At 36.1% G+C, this 25,084-nt stretch overlaps 1 long non-coding RNA gene across 1 annotated transcript in view; it reads right to left on the bottom strand.

The window, feature by feature from the left end:
• LOC135323238 (uncharacterized) overlaps positions 1-25,084 on the bottom strand; it is a 336,953-nt gene that overhangs the window by 84,062 nt on the left and 227,807 nt on the right. The window contains exon 3 of the long non-coding RNA XR_010384543.1: positions 7,928-8,033. This is a non-coding gene — a long non-coding RNA (uncharacterized LOC135323238). The remainder of the gene's footprint in view (positions 1-7,927; positions 8,034-25,084) is intronic.

The following is a 25,084-nucleotide window of genomic DNA, read 5'->3' on the forward strand; positions in this document are numbered from 1 at the left end:
CCCACAACAGATGAAGATTGGTAAGAGAACTGAAAAGGCTCCACAATCAAAAATCAGGGACATGGTGCCTATCCATGCATCCATCTATCTGTTATTTAAGTATAGTCAGTTCACAACGTTGTGTCAATTTCTGGTGTACAGCATAATGTTTCAGTCATTCATTTACATACATATATTTATATTTTCATATTTTTTATTACAGGTTACTGTAAGATATTGAACATAGTTCCCTGTGTTATACAGTAGGACCTTGTTGTTTATCTATTTTATATAGAGTAGTTTGTATCTGCAAATCCCTAACCCCCAATTTATCCCTCCACCCCATTTCTTCCATCCCCTCTTTGGTAACCGTAAGTTTGGCTTCTATGTCTGTGAGTCTATGTCTGTTTGTAGATAAGTTCATTTGTGTCATTTGTTAAAGATTCCATGTAAGTGGTATCATACGGTATTTTTCTTTCTCTTTCTGACTTACTTGACTTAGAATGACGATCTCCAGGTCCATCTATGTTGCTGCAAATGGCATTATTTTATTCTTTTTATGGCTAAGTAGTATTCCATTGTACAAATATACCAAATAGAGGTGACCCAGGACAACCGAGAACCACTCCCTTTTCCTCTACCAGCCAGTTAATAATCTGAGTTATAAATAATAGCAGTCCACTGCTAAAGAAGGTCAAGAGCATGGAGAAAGACCCTCTCTGAAGTGTAACTGAAGGGGAAGATTTAAAGCTATAGATGGAACAGATATTGAGAAAAACCTGCCAAACCCATCTTGCTCCAAATACAAGAAATAAGCACTAGACAAATGGGAAGCCTCTGATGTATTGTAGATAACATAGGATGGGAGATAGAATCCTAAATTTGTCCCTCAACATCCTGAAGTCATAGGGATTTTTGTGTTGACTTTGAAGGAGCAAACTGCCATGGTTTGCAGGGGAAGGCAAGCACTTCCAGCTGCTAAGAATGGCCCCCAGTTAACAGACACCAAGAAAGTAAGAACCTCAGTCCTATAGTCATGAGAAATTGTTTCTGCCAACACCTGAATAGACCAGAGCCTGAAATGCAACTGTAGCTTTGGCAAAAAGTGTGATTTCAGCCTGATGACCCTGAGCAGACGCTGCATCTGCACTTGTGACCAAAGGAACTAGGAGATAATAAATGTGCGTTTTGTTTTCACCTCCATTTTTTATCACCTTCAGTTGCATAGGCTCTAATCAGCTCCTTAAGGGAATGAAAATCCTTGGCTTCAACAGATGGTGAACATAACATAAAATTAACATTTTAAGGGGCACAGTTTAGTGGTATTTAGTTTATTTATAATATTATGCAACCACAACCTCTTTTTAGTTCCAAAAATGAGTGTCATTTTAAGTCACTAGGTTTGTGGTAACCTGTTAAGCAGCAACAGAAAGCTAACACAGATTTGGGGGCCCAATATGCACTGCTGGATGGATGATGGATCAAATCAAAGAAATAAAGGTACTGAAGGTAGCAGGAATTCATGTAAATATAAAACAAAAATTTAACTGCTATAGAACATAACTAAAACAAAAAGGAAAGCGATTTACTGTAAACTGATAACATTTATATGAGTAAAATATATGACAACAACAGTATAAAGGATGGGAGGAAGGAGTTAGGAATATGCTGTGTAAGGTCCTTACAGTATAAGGTCTTTTTTTTAAACTGAAGTATAGTCAGTTTACAATGTTGTGTCAATTTCTGGTGTATAGCATAATGCTTCAGTCATACATATACATACCTATTCTTTTTCATTATAGGCCATTACAAGATATTGAATATAGTTCCCTGTGCTATTGCTGTGTGACATGTTATCAGCTAACTTGTTTCAATCTACTCCTAATTTAACAAATATATTGTACACTCTAAGGCAGAAAACTTTTTCATGAAATGCATGAATAACAACAGTGGAAAAAATAAAATCATGAAAACTCATCAATCCAAAAGAAGGCAGAAATGGAGGGGTGGACAACAGATGAACAGATAGAAAATAGCTACCAAGATGGGCATTAATATCGACATTAAATATAAATGCTGTGAACACACCAAATAAAAGAGACTCAAAGAGATACTATCTACAACTAGCCTAATTTAAATGGAATTGAAAAAAAATTTAAATATCATGTAAATGTAAATCAAAAGAAAGCTGGAGTGGCCATATTAACATCACACAAGGAATATTACCAGAATAGAGGGGGACATTATATAATAAAAAAAAAAATGGGTCAACTCATCAAGAAGACATAACAGATGAAAAAGTTTATGCGTATAAGAACAGAGCTTCAAAATATAAAGTAAAATAAAATAATAATAATAATAATAATAATAATATAATAAAAGAATTGAGAGAAGTAAACAAATCCATAATTATATCTGGAATCTAATCTTCTAAATATCTCAGGAAACTTTGCTTTAGGTAGTGTGTTCCTATGAAGGTCACCAATGGTTGTAAGTATTCAAAATGCAAATAGAATCTAAGCCTCCCCATGGCATGTATTTCTCTGACTCTCTCCACTCACAGTCACAACACTGTACCCGAGACATGGACAGTCTCGTCCAGTCCTAGCCAGGAGCAGAAGGCTCTCAAAGGAAGGATGAAATCAGAAATTCACAAAGGAAACCATCTTAGATACTCTAGAACAGTCTTTGGATTAGTGATATCTGAGTTTCTCATGGGCATTGGCATTCTTACAGTCAGAAAAAGTTCAATCAAATGCTATTTGTTATGTTTGAGGTAAATTCCACCATGATGCTGGATAATCCTTTCCTTCCCCTATAGCACTCGTTCTCAGTTTTTTTAGTCTCAAAACCATTTGCACTCTTAAAAACTACTGAGTGTCCCAAATCGCAAAGAACTGTGTATGTAGGTTTTAGCTATCAATACTTAGTGTATTCTCAATCAGAAAATTGAGAAAACTTTAAAATACTTATTAACTTTAAGATAATAATAAATCCATGATATGTTAATAAAAACTATGAAATAACTACATTTTTTCCTAACAAAAGTATCAGTGAGAAGAGTGGCACTGTTTTACAGTTATGTCAAATCCCTCTAATGGCTGGCTTAAAGCAGGAAATCTGGATTCCCAAATCTGCACTCAACCTGTTGTATACGTTGCTTTGGCTAAAGTGTATCAAGGAAACTCAGCCTTATGCAGATACGTAGTTGGAAAAGGGATGAGTATTTTAACAGACTTTTTAGATAATTGTGAATATTCTTCTTTGACAAGCAATAGTTTCTTAAGGATGAGCTCCGATGCGGAATCTGAAACCATCAGTGAATTTTTGTACTCTGTTACGTTAAAATCCATTCAATGCTCATGCATTTTGAATGGATCATCTGCCCATATACAGTTTTGTAATATCATAAATTGGTCATTTGGAAAATTGATTCCTTATGCTATGTAGATATTCCAAATGTTGATAGATTTCTTTATACAATAATAATAAAAAACACATTTGCTATCATCATCAGTCTCATCAGAAAGCCTTTAAACACTAGGAAGTTATCAAGCTTGTGGCGGCAGATACAAGCTTTCCAAAATTCCAATTTTCAATTGAAAGTTCAGATTTTATCACTGTTGCAAATATTGTCAAGCTATTTTCTTTGAAGTGACAGGCTCCGTGAATTTATTTTCAAGAAAATAATTAGCCAAATACCAAAGTCTGCAGAACCATCAGCTTGGAGTCATTCTTTCAAATAAAAATGGTGCCTTATGAAAAATGTGGCCAGTTCACCTCACTATTCAGACAATCATACAAGTGCTTTTCCTCAAGTCAACCAACATATTACCCTGCAGAGTGCTTTATGTGTTCTTCTCACTGTCACAGAGAACATTAAAAAGATGCATGCATAAGGGTTGAGATTTAATCACATCAATATTTCTTACTACTTCATTGGGGCATTCGTAATTGAAATTGTTTTTTGTTTTGTTTTGTTTTATCTGCAAGTGCATGAACAATACCATGATTCCTAGCAGCTCTGTACCACTGCCTTGGTTCTTGCTAAGGTAGCAGCAGTTTTACTGCGGATAATTCACTATTATTGCAAATGGCAACACAGTGAAAAAGTAAGTAACAATGCTATTGTAAAAGACTATTTTGATATCACAGATTACCTGAAAGAAAAAAAATGTTTGGACACCCCTAGCAGTCCATTGGAGTACACTGTGAGAATAACCGCCTTACTTCAAATATATACTGGTGAAAATAAACTTTAGGGGTATACTGACTACAACTGTGAAGGTAAAAGGATGGCAGTGGTTAATTTTATGAGTTAAGTCTACATTAATGTATTTTCTTAGTCACTTTGACTTAAAACTTTCAGTAATTAGTTGCTAATATTTGGCTCTGTAAAAGAAGAAATACACACTTCTTAAATAAAAGGGATAGCACACTTTTTAATCCTAAAGGTGAAACAAAGGAAAAGAGTTTATATCCCCCATCCAGCCCTCCTTCTCAATCTCATCCTAATTTGGAATGGAGATTTAGCTGCTACAGATAGCATTATTGACACAAAGAGAAGACTTGAATTATAATGTCCTTGAATTCAGTGAAGTCAGTCAGTTACAAGTAAATATAAAAAAGCTATCCTCCATATATACTAAGTATGAACAGTTAGAAAATATAACAGAAAAAAACAACCCTTTGACAACCCAATAAAAATGTAAAATCCCTAGCAAGAAACATAATAAGAATATGCAAAACCTCTCTGAAGAAAACTACATTAATTTACAGCATAAAAAGACCTGACAACAGGTAGAGGCATGCCATTCTATTAGGTGGAAAGAATAAACAATTGTACATAATGTAAATCTTGCTCTAATTGACTCAATCTCAATCAAAACCCAGAATGAAATTTCATTAACTTCTCTTTTGAATTTGACAACACGATTTTAAGTTTCTTTAATAGAATAAATATGCGAAAATAGCCAGAATAGTTTTGACAAAGCAGAGAATATTCATTTACTAAAGATCTGCATGTCAAAGCTACAACCATTGAAATGTGAGGTACTGGGGCAAGGTTAAACATGTTAACCAATGCCACAGAACTCAGAGTCAAGAAATCGACCTAAGTTACATAATAAATGTTGTCATGAAGATGATGATCATTAAAATAATAGTGCATGCTGAGTGTTTATTATAGGCTGTATACTATTCTAAGTGCTTAATATATATTAACTCATTTAGTCCACTCTGAAACCATGTGAGGTAGGTATCATTATTTCCTCACTTTAGAGATGAGTTTTCTGAGTTTAGCAAATTGAAAATGATTGAATAACCAATTTGGGAAAACTGATTTACTGTTAAGAAAGAAATAAAGTCAGAAGTTTTTGGTTTTTTTTTTTAATATATCTACTCTAAAATACATTTCAAATGGGTTATATTAAATCTAAAAAACAATTGACAGAACTTTAAAAACATGGTGGGCTATTTACATGAACTAATAGCAAAAAATACCTCTTTAAGCATGATACCAGAGACATAATGCAAAAAGATAGTAAATTTAGGCAAATTATATTTTTATTTCTATCTTCAGGCAAAAATTTAAGGATAGATAATACCCAGAATGGTAGAGTTATAGAGAAATGTATAACCTCTTTCCTGCTAGAGGAATGATAGAACAATAGACTTAAACATATCTGTACACTTTAAGCCAATGATTTTATTTCTAGAAAATTTTTACTAGGAATTATAAAAATGAAGAAGCATGAATATATGAAAGATATTCATAAATATTTTTATAAGCATAATACATTAGATATAATGTAAATATTCTGTAACAGTGGCTTATTGAAATAGAAATTACAGTATATTCATTTAGGCATTTTGATGATGCTTGTATTTATGGGCATGGAAAGATGTTCTATGGTGTATTAAATGGAAAAATGCACATTAATTGTATGAATAATTTGATCCTATGTTTATTACAGATACACACACACCCCTTCTAAAACAGAGATGCTTAACCTTTGATGCAAGTTAGAATCACCTGGAGAGATTATTAAAAATCCAGTTACCAAGACTTAATTCAGACCAATTTAATCAGACTTTCTGGAGGTGAGATAAAAGTCAGTAATATTTTAATACTTCTAAGATAATTCCAATATGCAGCCAAGTTTAAGAAATGGATACAGAACCATCTGCTAAGTTCTTAGCTATGAATGTCTTAATGGGATAGAATTACAATAAAGTTTATATGTTCTTTTTATGTATGTTTTCAATTTAATGTATGAATTAATTGAATGCTGATAATGGTATGGGTATATTGATATGTATAAGAGGAGATGGACTCCATTATTTTGATGTCTGACTTTGACAGCTTTAAGCCTCACCCCTCCCTCTTCTCCCTGGCATCCCACATCTGATCAAGCTGATAAGGAGACGTGCGTTGCCATCCTTTGGCACAGGTGAGAGACTCAAACTATGCAAGCCTCCTCTCACAGGTGAACCCCAACTTCAGCCCTATCCTGTAAAGATGATAAAAACCCAAGCCAATCTCCTTTCTTTGCTTTCTCAAGCCATTTCAGACCTGCTTGAGAGACTACCCTATACTCCCCAGGGGCTGCAATTATGTAAAGTAATCAATTTTTCATTTTTTCATGTGTGTGGCATCATCAGTCTTTTTTTAGATTTCAATATAAGTGATATCATATAATATTTTTCTGGCTTACTTCACTTAGAATGACAATCTCCAGGTCCATCCATGTTTCTGGAAATGGCATTGTTTTATTATTTTTTATGGCTGAGTAGTATTCCACTGCACAAATGTACGACAACTTCTTTATCCAGTCATCTATCAATGGACATTTAGGTTGTTTCCATGTCTTGACTATTGTAAATAAGGCTGCTATGAACACTGGGGTGCATATATCTTTTATATTAGATTTAATAGAATCCATATCAAATTACCCAGGACATTTTTCACAGAACTAGAATAATCCTAAAATTTATAATGGAATCACATAATACCCATAATTGCTAAAGCAATACTGAAGAAAGAATGAAGCTGGAGGAATAACCCTTCCAAGCTTCAGACAATACTACAGAGCTAGAGTAATGAAGACAGCATGGTATTGGTACAAAAACAGACATATGGATTAATGGAACAAAATAGAGCCCCAAAATAAACCCACAGACTTTCAGTCAATCTTTGACAAAGGAGGCAAGAACATACAATGGAGTAAAGACAGGCTCTTCAGCAAATGGTGCTGGGAAAACTAGACAGCTGCATGTAAACAATGAAGTTAAAATACTACTTCACACCACACACTAAAATACACTCAAAATGACTTAAAGACTTAAGCATAAATCAAACACTATAAACGTCTTGGAAGAAAACATAGGCAAAACATTATCTGACATAAATCTCAGAAACGTTGTCCTAGGGCAGTCTACCCAGGCAATAGAAATAAAAGCAAAAATAAACAAATAGGACCTAATTAAACTTACCAGCTTTTGCACAGCGAAGGAAACCAAATGCAAAACAAAAGGACAACCCAAGGAATTGGAGAAAATATTTGCAACAGATGAGACTGACAAGGGCTTAATATCCAGAATATATAAACAGCTCACACAACTTAATATTAAAAAAAAAAAAAACCAATCCAAAAATGGGCAGAAGACCTAAACAAGCAACTCTCCAATGAAGACATACAAATGGGCATTAGGCACATGAAAAAATGTTCAATATGACTAATTATCAGAGAAATGCAAATCAAAACTACAATGAGGTATCACCTCACACCAGTCAGAATGGCCATCATTAAAAAATCCACAAACAATAAATGCTGGAGAGGGTGTGGAGGAAAGAGAACCCTCCTACACTGTTGGTAGGAGTAGTAATGATACAGCTGTTATGGAAAACATTGTGGAGATTCCCCCAAAAAAGTAAAAACAGACTTACCATATGATCCAGCAATCCGACTCCCGGGCATATATCTGGCAGGAACTTTAATTTGAAAAGATAGCATGCACTCCTCTTGGGTTTTGATGCCATGACAAGAAGTTGACTGAAATTTCAAAATATCAGTTTTAGGGCTTCAGAGTTGATTATATTTTTATATCTTCTCTAGAAGAGTCACTTCTACCATAGTTTTGACCAAATTTCCTTTTGTTTTAAGCAGCCAGTCTTTAGCTATGTCTCTTTTATACTCATCTTGCCATGCACCTGGCAATATTATTGAATTTGAGAATCTTTTTATATTCATTAGCCATTAGTTAGCCTTCTTTATAATCTTTTATATCTATACATATTTTAGTACCTAGAATGATTTTAAAAATCTATATTCTCCTTAATTATATTAAATAATTTACAACACTAAAAGTCCTAAATAATTATTAGTTTTATAGTTTCATAATAAGCTCTTGAGTAAATAAATTATAATCTGTGTCAGTGGTTGGCAACCTGTGGCCCACTGGCCAAATCTTGCTCTTGTGCATGAAATTTTATTGAACTCATCTGTTTGTGTTTTTTGTGACTGCTTCTGCGTTACAACAGGAGAGTTGAATAGTTGTGACAGAGCCCATATGGTCTGCAAAGCGTAAAATATTTACTATCTGTTCCTCTATAGAAAAGTTTGCTGACCTTGATCTAGGTTACTGTGAAACAGCTAGAGGTTCTAAGACTTTCCACAGTAAAAACTACTAAAACAAACAGGAATAATAAAACATTTTAAAATATTTCGTAAGTGAAAAAAGTTGTAAGAACTGTGGTGGCCTGGAAGGGGACTGAGACATTTTATGTTTACCATGAAACATAGAATGCTACGTAAATACCCGTTTTTCACTCACAAAACCCTACAACCCCATGTCTTCCTGTTATGTTTTCAAAGGCAAACTTTCTACAATAAATTCTGGAGGAAATAGGAATTTTTTTTGTCATATTCTCTTCTTAATCCAGATTAAGTCCCATGTTTCCCTAAGTCTGGTTTCCGATAGTCTTGGCTCTGTTAAAGAATATTTTCTTAAGGTAAAATTGTGGTTCTCTTAGAAATATAAAGTAAACATATATCAAATATTTAACTCAATTAATGAGAGAACTTGTAAGATGTTATTACCTATTCAAAGGAGAATTTTAAAAATTGGTATGCAGTAAAGAAATGCTAAAATTTACTTTAAAAAGATGCAAAACAGTCTAGCCACAGGCAAGAATCAATTGCATGCTACTGGGCACAACAAACATACATTTCTATGACTAGGAATCGTCTGCATTAGTATCTGTTTTCTACAACTAACAGCGCTGTAAAATAGCTCCGAAGCCATGAAAGGCAAGGATCACCCAGATGGAGCAACCAGATAGGACTCCTGCCAGTCCTTTTTGGCCCATTTTAAATTCACAATTTTTCCTGACAGCTCAAATGCTCCATTTCTCCTTGCCTGTTTTATTAACAATACGGAATCCTACTTTTTTCATTTGTTCCTGAAATACTGTGGTTCTCTGAAGGGATATACAACACTTTGGGGACTAATGCTAATGTAGCTGTATAACAAAAGCACAGAAAAGGAGAACCTTAACATTTAGTATTATGTATTACTAGCCAAAGACGTAGGCCACTCTTCTCTGTAGTTATTTCTAAAGTTTCTACTGTTAAACTATTCTCAACTATCTCTTCACTGTCAATGGCCTACAGAAATCCAATATTCCTTACTTTATTATGCAAATAAACTGAGCATCCTCTTCATCTCATCCTTGGACCTGACTATGCCCAAGAGGACACAACTGGTCAATTGCAATTTTCCACTGAGATTGATTATTATGTTTTTCTAAATCAAAGAACCAAAGAACCAGCCCCTAGATGTAAAATTACGTCAGTTCTCTAGAGGACAAAAATGTCTTTAGTCAGTTTTTGGTTTTGATTCAACAGCAATTTCTTTCTCTGAGGTAATAGGTATTGTGTGGGGAAAAAAAAATAGGGTAAGGGCTATGGACAATTCTTGGAGCTGAGGCAGGTTTGCTGTTTGTATTGAGCTGCTAAGGAAGACCTGGCAAGAGATTCTGATGAAGGGAAGGAGGATCTTTCCCCAGGTTTAAGACCAGCCAGTGAATAGTCCTTAATTGTCAGTGTAGTTGAGGAAAAGCAAAGAACCAAGTGCAGATGAGGAGAGTGAGTGAGGAGGCAAGTGTTAGAAGACAGAGAACATGGTAGAAGCCATCTCGTGTAGGGCCTCATTGCTAAGGTATCTGTAAGTCATAGTTTGTCCAGAAGAGTTAGAGTTTTGCCTATTTTCCAACTGAATTGTCTATTGCTTTCTTTTACTCCTCAAAGTATTTTGATTTAGATAAAAAATTACATACTCACCCTGCTTAAAAATAATAGCTAAAGTTTTTACAATGATACATAAGTGAAATCAAGAGCCACTGTCGAATTTCAAGCAGTGGGAAGACATGAAGCTATATACATTTTAAAAGAAGAAAATTTAAAAGTTAGGATATTTTCATAGATATTGAAATCCCCAACAATTATGCCAGGAGGAAGAGTTATACTGAGCTGTAGAGGAGGAACATTGTCTTTCCTCTGTGTCTTAGGTTCTCAACTGTGTCTGCTACAAAAAAGATTAGCAAGAGAAAAGCATACGAATTTATTTAATATAATAAGTTTTATGTGACACAACGGGAGATTTCATAAGGAAATGAAGACCTGAATAAATGGTTAAATCTGAACATCTTTATGCTCGGTTTGATGAAGAGTAGAAATCATGGAACAATGGGCTAGGACCAAGGGTCCCAGCTCAGTGTAGTGAACTGGGGGAACTTGGCAAATCCTGTTGGTTCCGTTTCCCTCAGCTCTTCCCCTTTTTGGAGAGAAGGACGCTGCATTCCTCCTGGGAGACGGAGGACACCTCTCACATCAGTCTTACAACCTGCTTCAGGAGAGAGGGTCAGAAAGCCCTTCCTCTACCTGCCATTTCTCAAATTCCCTCAACTTAAAGTATTCAATACGACAAGGCACCATATTTTGGGATGGTGTGTCCTGAATCCCGTCACAGTCCGTTGCTGAAATCTAGGAGTAAGGAGGAGTAATCCAAGCCCTACCGAGATAGCAGTAAAGACAGGTAGCAGGTGATATCACCCATAAGAGCAAGTGAGCTTTGAACCTGGGGGGTTTATGGAAAAGGAACCATAATAGTCTGGAAGCAGCAATAAGGAGCAAGGAAGAGATCTGTCCCACCTCAGGGCCCACTGGTAGGTTTCAGGGCAAACCGTGATTTCAGGGGAAAATCAGATCTCAGTTAGAACAAGTTGGTGAAAGGAAAGTTGCATTTTCTGAAGGTCCTTATTACACAGTACCCTGAATGCAGGCAGTATGCATGATGTCTCAGGGCACAGATTCTGGAGCCAAACAAACTTGACTTTGACTTTTATTACCAAAAGTGTGAACTCAGGGAAGATGCTTAAACTTCCTAAGTCTCATTTATCTCTTCTGCAAAAATGAGTGTAATATACTTACCAACTTTTTGTAAGAACTAGTTGGAATAGCAAGAATCACTTACCTAGCATGAAGTCTGACGTAGTATAATAGGCAAGTAAATAGTAACTCAAATGGATCCTTTAAAAGTTTATATTAAATAAATGGATAGAAGTCTGTAGTCAGATGCTAAGGCAAGTAATTAACTAGATTACAGAATCAAAAACATCTATTGGGCACTTTCTATGTACAGGCTGCAGAGAAAAATGGATCTAATTCCTTAATTTCCTCCTTTTAAAATATGCATGTTTTCTTATCATTCTTATGCTCCAAACTACAATGGCTCTCAATTTTCCTTAAAAGAAAAGCTAAAGTTTTAAAGAACCAATGTAAATGATTTCCCTATGCAAATATAATTTTAATACTGATTGCTACCTTCAAATCAAGATGAAAATGAGACTTCTACTTCAGGCCAAGATGAAATAACACGGACTGGATATACCTCCCACTTCAGATAGCAGAAACAAAACCAAATCAACTAGCAGTGATTTTTAAGATAGTGGATATCAAGCAGCAAAAACCAATTATCCTTGAAAGAGAAGCAACTGAGGATGGCAGAGGGAGTCAAGAGGGTCTCTCAATTGCTTCAGTTTACTGCTGCAAGAGAGTTCCCAGCAACAGGGCAGGAAGGGGAATCCAGAAGGAGCCTGGAAGTCTCTCTGGAGTGAGGGGATGGAGTGAGGTCCAGGAAGACCAAGGCAGCTAGAGTTCACAAGACAGAGTACAGGAGAGAGAAAGATACACAAAGACTCAGGTATGGAGAGGGTCTCTCGTGGAACCCTCAGCTGAATCCTGATAAGCACAAGTGCTTGAAGAAAATGTCGATGCCTACAAGAACCATGTGAAAGGATTAGATATAACAATTCCTGCAACTCACCCAGGGTCTAGAATGATGCTTTTTTTCTACCAGCAAGAATGGTGGGCACAAGCAGAAGAAAAAGACAAAATGTCACTAGCTGATGTACAGGTTGTTCCAGAGCTATGGTACTTATTGTTACTAACTACTATCTATTAAAATAGATTTAAAAAATAGTCTTCCGTATGGCACAGGGAACTATAGTCAATATCTTGTAGTAACCCATAATGAAAAATATGAAGAGGAATATATGTATGTATATATATGACTAAAATATTATGCTGGATACAAGAAACTGACACAACATTGTAAACCGACTATACTACAATTAAAGAAAAAAGCGCTCAGCTGGGATAATGACAAAAAGAAGGTCTAAAGAGGGAAAAAAAGGAAGTAAGAGTGGTGCTTTTGGAAAAATTACTACCACTAAAAGCGATTAAATGAGGATACTAAACAGTAGCCACTGGATGGTGATCTGGGTTCATAAGCTATTGATTCTATGCAGTGTGACATGCCATCAGTGAACCTCTCTCCTTGGAAGCCAATATCTTCTCTTTCCAAAAACATCCATCGTTTAAAGGAAAGAGGGGCAGGAGTATGGCTGCCATCCTCTGGGGAAACATGATGCAATATAAAATGTCTAAAGCAGTGCCTCTCAAACTCTAATCTACTAAATAAAATTCATCTAGGAAATTTTGTTAAAATGCAAATAATGATGCAATAGGTCTGGGGTGGGGCCAAGGATTCTGCATTTCTAAGTTTCCTCCCAGAGCTTCTGCTGCTGTTCCACAGGTCACATTTTCAGTACTAAACGTCTAAAAATTTTAAAATGCTCTGTGCACTTTAATTAGTGGTCCTAAAGACTGGGCAGTGGAGGCTAAGTTTTTGTGGTACCAAGGCATATATACTGTTTCTGTTATACTAAGTAGTGCCTACTCCCAAGGGAGTTGCCTAATGCAAACACTGTATAAAGGGTATCAGATTATAATTTTTAGATTAAAAAGGGGTTACATAGATAATTTTATAAACTTTGTTAACAATATACTTTCAGGAAGAAACAGTTATTGGCTTAAATTAAATTATTTATATTAGGTTGCCTTGCCTTACACATGTAAATCAATTTCATCCATTTCTTCTTGAACTGAGAAACCTAAAGAAATACAGTAAGATAACCACGTGTTTATATGCAAAAATGGACTGGGAGAAATATGAAAATTCTGAAAGTTAATCTTTTGACAACATAATGCCAGTAATGTACGTGCTTCTACATTATAAACTAAATCAATTCTAAATAAAGCAATAGAAACCATAGATAAATGAACCTCGAAAGTTCCATCTATTGCAGGTCTTAATTGCCATCATTAGTGCCTAGGCTAAAGGTTTCTGAAGATACTAAGACAATTAGAATGAACTTAGAAAAAAAAAATCCCTTTGAAATCATCTCAGATCACGAGTGGCCAGGAGAATATTGATCTTAGAGATCTATCAATGTTAACTGGCATCCAAGCAAGATGCTCTCAACTATGTTCTCTATGTCCTTTGGTTTTTATCTTAAAAAACTGAAGGGAGCCAAGGAAGCTATAAACTGTAGAGTAGTATCATTTTCTTCAAGGCGTTCTTCAATAATAGAACTGGAGCTGTACAATCACTGAAAGGCAGATAGACCAGAGAGAAGCAGCTTATTGTTAAAGGAGGGCACTGAACTGGCAACAAGTGTTTTTAATCTTTCTGAGTCCTCCTACACCTAGGAACTAGGCTGGTAAGATATCAAGACTTTGTGACTTGAGAATGAACTGTGATGTCGTTTGTCAGACTGACCTGGGTGAAGTAAAATGTATGCAGTTTATTTCATAATGAGGTTTGTGGAGCAGTGACATAGCCGTTATCTATTCCGAGTCCAGGCAAGGTGCTATTTCAGTAACTGTAACTGTAGGTGCTAAAGGTGGTGATTTTCTCCCCAGGCTGTCATTGCCCCCTACTTTGCATTTCCCTGCCAGCTGTGCAATTTGCTGGGGATTTGGCATGGCCGCTGGAGTTCATTATTCAGAACTGCATCTTAGAAATGCTATTTTCTGTTTATTTCCTACGGAAGGAAATGAAAAGACTAGCGTTTCTCAAAATTTATTCAAGTAATCATTTCGTTCTCTTTTATTTCCCTTGGGAAAGAGTCCTGTTGGCTCCAGCAGGTATTCTGTCTTTTTCATTAGGTGCCTCTCACTGATAAATAGAAAGAAAATGTTGCATCATATGGTTACTAAAAGAATTTCTTGCAAAGTTCTCTCACTGATGGTCTTCGGCTAGTCTGACTTTTTAAAAGCAAAGCAAAGATTTGTCTGTCAGGTTATCCAATCAAACAGCTGCCCAATTTTCAGGCCATATAGCAATATGACTTAAACAAAGCCTCAGAGGAGATACAAAATATATACTGTGAATTCAGTGTCAGTAACAATTTATGACAGACAATTGTAAAAATATAGTTTAATAAAAGGAATTTTATTTGTTATACTATGGGAATAGTAAAATCTTTTTAGCTTGGATATAAAGTAGGAGGGGGAAAAAGTGAGTTCCAAAAGAGTTTGATTTGTTTTTTCCTTTGCTCCTTCTTTGCTTCTTTTCTTCCTCCGTCCCATCACCCATAACAACCAAGATGGCAGGACATTCCCTAGGTGGAGTAGATGTCTAGATTTTTTTTTCTCTCATTTTAACGATAGTGTATGGTTTTCCAAGACTCAGCTTTTGAATATGTCAAAGGAATATCAAGCCCATTTTGTAGTTTGGGGGTAATTTACAAAGTATGTGGTTGTATATTATGTGACTTTTTTTTTTTTTTTAAATGTTCTATGTCCTCAATTCAATTGAGAAAACAGTGAGAGCCAAGGACTGTGAAGCATTGTGCAATAAATGACTGGTGATGCCAAACTGATTAAAGATGGCCTCTGCCAATTTATGGAGGAGATAGTTACTTGCAAAAAATGTATAAGACAAATTTGGAAAATCATTGTAATTAATTGATTGATTTATACATTTGCTGAGCTCCTGCTATATGACAGACATGCTATGCAAAGCAGTGGTCATATGAGAAAAAGACACAGACTTGATCTTAAGGAGCTTGTAATCAAAATTTAGATAGACAAGGAAGCACATAAGAAGTGCTTATAATAATTGCTATATAAAAACATAGACACATATATAACGAATCTCTGAACCTTATCTGTATCAAAGATGCTATACACTATATTTATGCACATGCTACCATTTCAGTGGCAGACATTGGATAACAAATTTTAATACTGCTAAGCCTGAACAGAACCCTTTTACTCACAGCATTCCAGGCAGTAACTACAAGTTGAGTGACAATGATAGAAGAAAGCTATTATCCATTTCTTATGTGTCTCCATCATCCCATCCACCCATTCATCTTTTTTCCTCAATTGTTCTCCAAAAAAACAACACATTATATATGTCAAGATGCCCAAATCTGCATTTTCAACAATAATCTCATTCTAGCCAAGTTTGTAATAGAATATTTTTACTATTTTTTCATCCATCCTTCAAATAAATGCATTTTCTTGTTCCTATGCACAATCTTATATTTTATGTTCTTGCTCTCCTTCCTATTCCTTGCCAAATCAATTACCAATTCCAGTGCCTTTCATTATAATGCATTTGTTGCAAATCTGTGAAATTCTTGATTCCTCATCCAGGTCAAGACTGTCATTTCTTTTTAAATCAACTTCTATGTGGCCTTCAAGTTGTACTTCTTGATTTAATCCCCTTAGTTTTATAGCAAATGTCTGTAATACTCTATACATCACTCCCAGCTTGAAAATCAAAAGTATGTTTATGTTCTTCATAAATTAGAATCTTAATTCTTCAATCTAATAATTAAGGCCCATCATAGTTACTGTAACTTAAACTGCACAACCAACATGCACAGCACTCCAAAGTTTACAAGGCACATTCATGCTGTGATCATAACATTAACAGAGAAAGTTAACATGCATTATTTTTCTAAGGGACAGAATGATTTTTCTGAAGTAATGGGGCAATTGACAACACCCCAATTTGAATTTAGATATTTTGCCTTCAAATGTGGATCTTCTAAAATACAATGATCAATACCATCATATGTATCAAATGTCCCCATAGTGACATTTTTCTTCAATAATAGGTTACACAAAACAAAAAAACCCCTCCACCTGAAATGTTTTTCCTTATTCTTTATTATTCCATATCTATTATTTCCTTAAGAACACAAACTTACCTTCTTTAGAAACTCATTTTTGGATAGAATTTCTTACTTGTATTAATTTTAAAAATAATGAATTAAGTGAATTGTTCTCCATACTTACTTATTTAAATTTTACTACACTATCTTTACTTGCTGTATTAGTTTATAGTTTGTTTCACTTTGGTATGTTTTGTTACCTTTGGCTCTTTAAGAGCATAGTATGTCTTCTGATATTTTAAAATATAACACTTAGTAAAATTTTTTGCACACATCATTACTGGTCTTCTCCATCACACATTGTCCCTTATAAGGACCTTTTTTGTCAGACTCTACACCTATTTGTGGTAGGCAGAGTAATGGCCTCCCAAAGATATCCAAGTTTAATCACCAGGAACTATGAATAGTTTAGGTTAAATGCAAAGAGCAATTAAAGTTGCAGATGGAATTGAATGTGTTAATCAGCTGACCTTGAGATAAGAAGATTATTCTGGGTTACTCAGATGGGCTCAACACAATCACAAGATTTTTTATAAGCAGTAGAGGGAGGTGGAAGAGAGAGAACCAGCGACATAGTAGCACAAGAAGGAATCCCCTTGTTAGGCAGTTAGATAAGTGGGAGCACCATGCAGATGAGGTAGAGGAGAGGGAGACGGTCTGGAAAATGGTGATAAGCCCGCCTTCAACATAAGGGGCTTTACTTCCTCTAAACGAGTGGCAGCAAGAAACTGGTTGGGATTGGATGGCCACAACTGCACTGTCGACAAGGACCTAACCAGACATGACCCAATGCTGACTGCATTATAATTAACACTGCTGTTTAGCCCCACTCCCCCGTGGGTTCTTCTGTGTGCATCATGAGTAAGGAAATGCACAGAGGGGGACGGGCATGACTAAGCATTCCAGGGATGAGAGCTGTCAATCAAGAGGCTGCCTCCAAGTAAGGGTAAAAGACCAGGGACAAAGAAAGACCGGGACTGCCATCCTCTCTTCGATCAACTTGCCCCCGCTCTTGGAGGTGTACTTTTGCTTTACTAATAAAATCTTTAAAATCTTCAACTACACGATGCTTTTGTCTCCCATCTGAAGCCTTCTCTTTTGAGCAAGACAAGAACTGAGGCTCTCCCCTTTTGGGGTAACACCCTCACATTGCTCATTCTGTAGATTCAGGAACGGGCCATAAATAAAAGAATGTTGGTGGTCTCTAAAAGCTGGAGAAGGCCAAAAAAATGGATTCTCCTCTAGCATCTCTAGAAAGCAGGGTAGCCCTGACTGTAGCCCAGGGAGGCCAATTTCATGCTCTGACTTCCGGAACTGTAAGACTATATAAGTCTGTGTTGTTTTAAACTACTACATTTATAATAATTTGTTACAGCAGTCACAGGAAACTTATAGTTAATATGCCATTCATTTTATAAAAATATTAAACATAGACTTTTACAGAAAATCTACTGAGATTTTCTAAACCATATGAAGAGTACATTCATACTCAGCTTAGATTTTCCATAAGTGTCTTCTGCGTGTGTGCAGCCTGATTATTAAACAGCCTGTAGCTAAATGTCAGCTAAACATGAACCATCTTGGCATGACCCTTGCTAACCTCTTCAGCTGCATCTCGCATCATCATTCTCCTCTCATTCGAGACCCACACCACACTCCACATGCACCTTCTAAAAAAGCTAAGCTCACCTCTAAATGTTGGCTTTTTCTCATTGCCCCCCTGCCCTCTACACACTTAGGTTTTAAAATTCAGTCTGGACCTCACGTCCATGGCAACCTTGCAGCCCCCTAGTCTGAGGTGGGCCCTTTCCTCTGTGCTTCATGTGCCTGCTACACTTGACTTGCTGTAGTTTAGTTGCATTTTGACATCTCAGTTTTCCTTTCTAGGTTTTCAACAACTTGAGGCCAGAAATTGTGGTTTTAATTGTCCTTGGAACTCCAGTTTGGGCAGTGCTGTTCAGAACAGTTAATAAAACATTAGGCAGCGAATGGAAGAACTCCAGCAAACCTCCGAACACCTCTCTACAGCCTATTTCCAGATATGTTCTGCATTTGATTCGTTCTAGTTACCCATGCCTACTTTGCTGACATTTTAAATTTCTCCTTTTCACAGAGTTCCATGTTAACATTCTATTTGCCTTCTTCCTTTTATTGCCAATTCCTGAAATGTGTGAGCTACACCTGGGCCACAGCTTCTACTCATTTACGTTTTAATCCCTTGTGTCTGGCTGCAGAAAATACCCTATGATGGAAATTATTCTCTTAATATCACCACCTGCCTACCCAAATTCAATAACCTTTCTCAGTTCGTATTTTGTTCAATCTCTTGAACTCTTTAGACTCTTGATCTTTAAGCCTCCTTATGATTCTTGTTCTTCTGCTCTTTTCTGCTGGTTTCTCCTTCTCCAGAGCCGGCACTTTCCCTCTTGATTCATAAATGTGGTTTATACTCTAATTTGGTTCTGTGTCTCCTGCTCCTCTCCCTAAAGACTCACATGATGTGTCCTCTTAGAGCTTCAAGCACCATTTCACAGTCCACTCCCCGGCTTCTCACCTTTGCTTCAGTCCCATACATGCAAAACTAAATGGCAATACAAATTTGTTTCCCTGACATGATTAGAAACTCAACCTTTCCTAAACAAATATTATTTTCCCTGAAACCAGTTACTCTTCGGAATATGCCCACTACTGCCAGGAAAACAGCTTTAGTTGTACTTCCCTGTATCTCAACTTTTGCAAACAGCATGAATTCGTGTTTTTACTTTATCCATTAGATTCAGTCCTTCATAGAGTTCTCTCTTACCTATGATATAAATTATGTGAGCATACGCAATGCTTTTGCCAGTCCACGATTGTGCATTCATCATTTCCTACCTGTTTTTTAAAATGCTGGGTATGATTTGAGTGCACATTCTGATTCCCTCTCTGCCTCCTCCAAGGGAAGGTTGCTTAACTTCTCTAAACTTTGGTTTTCTGAATTTGCAAACAGGACTATAAAAATACCCGATGATGTTAAGGGTTCATAGAGGCTGTTTGAGAGTGAATTGATGTAAATAAAACATTTAGCACACTTTCTGATACATAAAAAGCAAAAGCACTCCTTAAGTAGTAGATCTTATTGTATTCATCTACTAAATGATGCACTTTTTTCACATTTTAACATCTTAGAAATCAGACTGTGTTTTATAATCAATAGCATGTCATAGATTATGCGCCAGAGTTTATTTTCTCCTGGTTCTAGAATAATCAATATACAATTATGCATATTTCCATAGAGGGTGTTTAAGAGTCAATGAAATAAGGTAATATGCTATTGTGTTATTCTTGTATCAAACTCTTAACTGGTCTTTATTCAGCTTTCTCTGTACTATATTGCTGTCTGCCTACCTTTTCCTAAATATCACTGGTATCATTTTACTCCATGGTTAAGGTTTTACACATTGCCCTTTGTTTCTCAATATTTTCACTTTTAAATGTCCTCCAACACTTAAATTCCTATTGGTGTTTGGTGCTATATACCACTCCCCCAACTCTGCATTCATCTGGCCAGAGGGGTCTTACCACTGCTGCCCACCCTCTAACTTTCACCCCTGTTCCACCTCTATACCTTTGATCCTGTGACCCTTCTATGAATCTTTTTTCTACCTACTTAAATACTGCTTATCTTTACAGATTAGATTCAGTTTCAATAAATGATTCTATTAAAATAGAGAAAAAAATTAAAAAGTTTCATTAAACTGCTCCTACATATATGTTCAGAACATATTTTAACTTGATATGTATTTCAACATAGCAGGATTAAACAATTTCAGAATATTTTTTCTTTTCTGATTCCATTAGTAATGCATGCAGTTAATCTTATTTTCTCACCTCATGTCATAGCATCAAGTAGCCAGATGATGGCTCCCTTCATGAGCTCATTTGAAATGATTTGCCTTCTTCCTTGAGTCAGAAGAGGGCAGTATCATTGCCTCCCTCCTTCATGATTTTTCATGTATTTTGGACATTTTCCCAGAGTCTGTTGTGGTAGGTGCCCCCCACCTTTGATCTTTTAACAGTCATTTCTCAGAACCATATACGAAAGTGCTCCCGCCAAATGTCAGAGGGCCTGTCAACCTCTGGCACCCAGTTAATCCAGATAGAACCACGGGCTCAGGAGTGGGCAGGAAGCTGGCAGAGGAAACGGAAAGGACACCTGTTCCCTCTAGTGATGTTTATTCCCTAATGAGCAGGGAAGAATGGGCAAGTGTCCTGATTTTCGCATTCTCCCAGTATCCATAGTAAAATGATGTTCAAGCTTTAGGAAAAATGTAATTTGAACATTTTATATTCAATGAAGTATATGCAGTATATTTCTAGATAAAATACAGTATCAGATGAGTAACTGAAAATTAAACTATCGGATTTATTTAAATAAAAATGTAACTTTGAGCAAACAACATAGACCATTAGGTGATTTGGATAAAAGTACTGCTGAACTTTGGAGAACAAGATTTGAAGTCCAGTAGGATACAGACTGGATAGAAAGGTGCAAAAGTTATTTTCAACAACTAGGCTATATTTATGTGTGATAATTATTTATGCATCTGATATTTAGTAATGTAAAATGATAAAACATCAGAACGCTAGTGATTCAGATTTCTGTCAACCATGTCATGTACCCTTAAAAGAGACTCATTAAAATCACATTTTAAATATTATCTTTTAAGTAAATACATCCATATTTATTTATGAACATTGCCTAATCTTATTAATGCAAAACTATGTAAAATATTATTACATAATTTAATACCTTCATATTTGATTCCTTTTCTTTACATTACATCTACCCTGCCTTTGATAAGCTCTAACTCCTACTCTGCACAAACTGTCAGAATCTAATCACTTCAGCTAACTTAATTGTTCTTATTTTTATTTCTCTCAATCACAAAAATTTCTTGAAAATAGCTTTAGGGATGTTTTTAAATCGTTCTTTAAAAACTCAGTTGGATCTATTCAAATTTAAACACTGTACAAGTTGCCAAAACAAATTTAATTCAACTTACAGTTGATATAACTTGTCCTTCAACTCAGTGACTCTGATTCTGTGCCTACCATATACTTTCCTGGATTAAAGAGTCAAAAATCATTGTTTTAACTAGCTTAAACCAAAAAGAGTAATATACCAATTTCATTTTTAAGGGAAATGTATCACCATATTTACTCTATGATGGGATCTGAGAATGAATCTGAGCTAGTAATGTGAATATTGAAGAAAATAAGGGATAGACAGTCTTGAAAAAATTGCTATAAACAAGAAATTCTTTCTGCTATACTCAAAATATCACTTAGTGAGATAGTTAGAGAAGTAGAACATATACAAATCTTTTTTCTACCTAGTTTTTCAGGATAACCCAAGATCACCCGAAGCATCATTAACTAATGTCTCATGTGCCCCCAGAGAGGTGCAGAGTGGGAGAAGAGACATTTATCTGAATCTCCTGCCTAGGCAGATCTATATAAGTGGCTATAACTCTTATAAAGACTTTTCCTTTGGGATTTCATAGATGTAGTAATACATTTGACAAGCAAATATAATTAGAGATCACACTCTAACATTCAGATATAAATGTTTCTACTGTACATTTATCTCCTAAATAAAAGGGGAGGAGAATCTCCTTCATTTTGTCTGCACTCTGGCATCACACTAACATTCTAGTTTCTACATAATACGGGATCACATTTTACCTCTGCATTTTTTGAAAATATGCTCATTATAGGTGAGGTTGCTTACTTCAGTGGTTTTGGTTTCTCCTGAGCCTCTCTCCTTGGCATGCAGATGGCTGCCTCCTCGCTGCATCCTCGCATGGCTTACTCTGAGTGCACACATCCTGGTGTCTCCCCCTCTTTTTATAAGGACACCAGTCATATTCGATTAAGGCCCACCTGTATACCTTCATTTAACCTGCATTACCTATTTAAAATTACAAACCTAATTTAACCTCCAAATACAAGCATGTACTGAGGTATACAGGGGTTTCGAACTTCAACATGTGAATTTGGGGGTGGGGACACAATTCAGTCTTTAACTTGAAAGAATTTGTGGAACAATGTATTGTTGATTATACTAACAATATTTTTCCATTTGGTTTAGCCATGGTATTCTTTACTATAAGTTAAAATAATGGACAGTGCTCTCTGGGACGAGTAACTTTTTAATTAATAATTTAGGTTAAATGCACATAAAATTAGACATCTAACCAGCCAGACCTTGAAGGAATGGAATATCTAACAACAACATCTTCTGTGGAAGAGGATCAAGGAAACCCTGGAGTATAGGTGCTGGACCTGAAATAGGAGTCGTAGGTGGAACATAATGGGGGACACTGTCAGCTACTAAGATGTAGGTAGACGAAGGTACTGGGTAGTTGAGAAAGGAGAGGTTCCTCAAGAGATCCTTAAGTACCAAGATACTGACATTTGAGGAAGAGATTCTTCCAGAGAATCTGACAAAGGAGAGACACACTAGGTCTGGTCCTGCCTACATGAGCCGGGAGGTAGGCAGCACAGCTCTGCACACTTAGCCCTTGGATCCATGCATAATTCTTCAATATGGATCTAGCTATTTGAATTATTTTCAGGCATAGGCCAAAATTCTGCAAAAAAGATATCTCAGAATACTGTGGTCCAAAGCTTAAAAGTTCACTTCTTTCTCACGGGCGTACACATCAGGACTGCGAGGAGACTGCCTGGACTCTCCCAGCTACCCAGCTGCTTCCTCCTAACTTTTTGCTCTACCGTCCCCTACAGACAGCGGTATCTCAGAAGAAGTTTAACCACCAGCTTTCCAACTGTAGTTCTAACATGATGTTCATATTTCCTTTACATTATGAAAGACCAAAAAATAAAATAAAAATAAAGGTCAGACTTTCAATACTTGCTATCATGAGTGACTTCTTTGCTGAATTAGATCATTTGTGAGTCCTGGGAGGCTATTTCCTCAGGGTTTTTGTTGTTCTTGCTGTGGTTTGCTATTCACAATGTAAAGGCTATCCAATCACGAGGCAGTTTAAAGTTCAGTCTGTATTATTAACATTTTTTCACATTACTATCTTAACTCCAGACAATTACAAAATGATAAATCAAGCCTTAATTTCTAGCATTTGCTGGGTTCTGTGACAAATAGTTCTAACCTGGTCGGTTTCAGGCTACCAGTGTGACATTACTGGATGCAGCATGAGGAAGAGAAGGGCATTAGAACACCATTACACAGTATTTCCGCCACACGAAAACAATAAACCTAAGCACATAGGTAATACTGTGGATGTAGTAAAATAACTACAAAGCGATGATTTTGAATATCTATTAAATTTAAAATATAATTGTATAAGTTTATATGATTTATTTTTACATATGCTTCTGTTTAATAATTAACTCATAAAATTGTTTCAAATCATTTCTTGCAAGCCAGTACAACCAGCTCTTGTACATGACTGCTAGTAGGCACTCTCCCTCTCACTTCTCATTCACTCAGTCAAACCTTGTTCAACAGTAACTTATTTGAATTCAAGTTTGTGGGAAGTAAAAAGAAAAAAGAAAAATGGAAAGCCAGAGATCACACAGAACTTACACACATCACTTTTGATTATACTTTGCTAGTGACAGCCTGGTCCAAGGCCAGCACAGAGAAAGCAAGGTATTGTAGTCTCTAGTTCAGTAAGTTATTACTTACAGGAAAAGTGTAGACTAGATCCTGGTGGTCAGGTGACTATCTATGCTACCATCTGCCTCTCTGGCCAATCCCATATCCACACATTCCTTCCCATTTAGATGCACATTGAAAATACTCTTTTCCAAGGGCACCAAACTATAGACTCATTAATCTCTATCTTTTATCATGATCAAAACAAGGATCTTTGGCTACTGCACATTTCTGTTTGTTCCAACTATGGCTCCTCTTGGCCCAGTGACCTACAAACTAATAAACAAGTAATTTGTACCCCTGCCCTCGATGTATAATGGTATCCTAAGAACAGAATACTCAAAATAATACATTCAATTGAAGAAAAAGGAACTCTAGGATTTATACAGTGGTCATGGGACCATAACACTGCTGAAATCTTATTATGCAGGATAACATTTCCTTGCCTTGGCAGGGAAATAAATCCTTGATTAGGCCCTCATTCCTTCCAATTTGGAGCAACTCTACATCAGTGGTCTTCCATATCCTTAGCTTGTCACTCTGGTTGGTTCTTCCTGATCTATCATCCTCCTTGGCCATACCTTAAATGGACATTGGAACCTCTTGCCCAGCTTCAGAAGCTCACTGATTTTTATAGTACAAGTTTGTGAGTCAAGGGTTGCTTTAGAGGTTGAAAAAAATGTTTTACATGCCAGTTTTTAAAATGATTAACATCAATTCCATCACCAGTATCAGATAGCTGGTTGTACTCAGTTTCTTCATCTTCAACTGAAAATGATTGCAACAGATTCCTCATTGACCACCGCTTTCCAAAATATCAGCTTTGCTAA

The sequence above is a fragment of the Camelus dromedarius genome, chromosome 1 (genome assembly GCF_036321535.1).
Source record: "Camelus dromedarius isolate mCamDro1 chromosome 1, mCamDro1.pat, whole genome shotgun sequence".
NCBI classification, from domain to species: Eukaryota; Metazoa; Chordata; class Mammalia; order Artiodactyla; family Camelidae; genus Camelus; species Camelus dromedarius.